This window comes from Triplophysa rosa, unplaced genomic scaffold (genome assembly GCF_024868665.1).
Source record: "Triplophysa rosa unplaced genomic scaffold, Trosa_1v2 scaffold408, whole genome shotgun sequence".
NCBI lineage: Eukaryota > Metazoa > Chordata > Actinopteri > Cypriniformes > Nemacheilidae > Triplophysa > Triplophysa rosa.
The window spans coordinates 111,640-113,100 of NW_026634408.1; positions in this window are offsets into that span (position 1 = coordinate 111,640).

A 1,461-nucleotide genomic window follows, 5' to 3' on the forward strand; every position below is an offset into this window, starting at 1 on the left:
GGGGGGGGAGAGAGACAGAGAGAGAGGGGGGTCAATCAAATAAATCATTAATAATGATAATACTGACATGGTTTTCTTAACTGAGAATCTCACAAGGAATTAAATCTTTAATTGTCAATGTATAAAGACATTGAAACACGCAGACAGGTGTGGAATAACTTCAGGAGTACAGTAAAGAACTATAGACTCGTCTTCATCTCTGACAAGATAAAAACTGGATTCTTCAGACTTGTAGATAGCGGTGTGTCAAACACTCAATCTGTCCGTGTCTGATGCTGACTGCAGGTGAAATGTAAGATATTTTGGTTTCAAATAAAGAGAAGAACATCCAGACTGATCTGATGTAACAGAGAAATTTAAAGAGATACAGCCATAGCCGCAGGAACATATTTTGAGCGGGGGTCCTGTTATTTTTTTCGCCAGGGCTTAATTGCAGCGTGTGATTGCAGGGATTTCACATCATTTAAATCATTCCGCAAATCACCTTTAATAATGCTGGAAATTCCCGCATCGGTTTGCATTATTTCTGATCAAATAATGAAATAGACCCACTGACGCGAACAAAATGAAATCAAAACGCGAAACAGTATATCTTTATTCTAGAATTTAATTCCACAGTCAGCGCTGCACCAGCCCTCTCGGTCTTTCGATGAGCCCTGTTGAGCATCGCGTGTTTCGGTCTCGCATACTCTGATACGAGAGTCACAACCGGAGTTTACCAAAGTGAGCCAAAGAGCATATTCACTGATTAACGTTCAAAACCCAAATGTTTTTCAACTAAAACAGATTAAAAATAGTTAATGGCCCATTCTGCATCAGGAAGAGACTTGCACATGCAGAATGCAATGCGTCCGGTAGTGCGCAATACTGTGACCCGAGTTGTAGACGTGACGCAGTGCGATTATAAGATACAGCATATATCTTGACAATACAGCAGACTATATTGCCAAAGCACAATCTACTGACAGGCTGCGCGGCGGCAGTTTAAAGGGACACTTCACCCAAAAATGAAAATTCTGTCATCTTTTCCTCACCTTCCAGTTGTTCCAAATCTGTATGAATGTCTTTGTTCTGATGAACACAGAGAAGATATTTGGTATATATCTCAACCCCCATCGACTCCCATAGTAGGAAGAATACAACGGTGGTCAAAAGTGCACCAGAACCGTATGCTGTCCTATATTCTTCAAAATGTCTTCTTTTGTGTTCAACAGAACAAAAAAATGATAAAGTCACTTTTCCTACTATGGGAGTAATAACAAGTTTTTAATTGATTATTTTCATGCGGTTTATATTTTTATATCAACTTTTTTGATATTACAGTTTAAATTGTCAATGAACGGCTCTAGCTGAACACAAATGTTCTGGATCTGTCATGGCAAACACACACATGTAGAGGGGCCGACTTCGCGCGCGCTCTCTCTCTCTCTCTCTCTCTCTCTCTCTCTCTCTCTCTCTCTC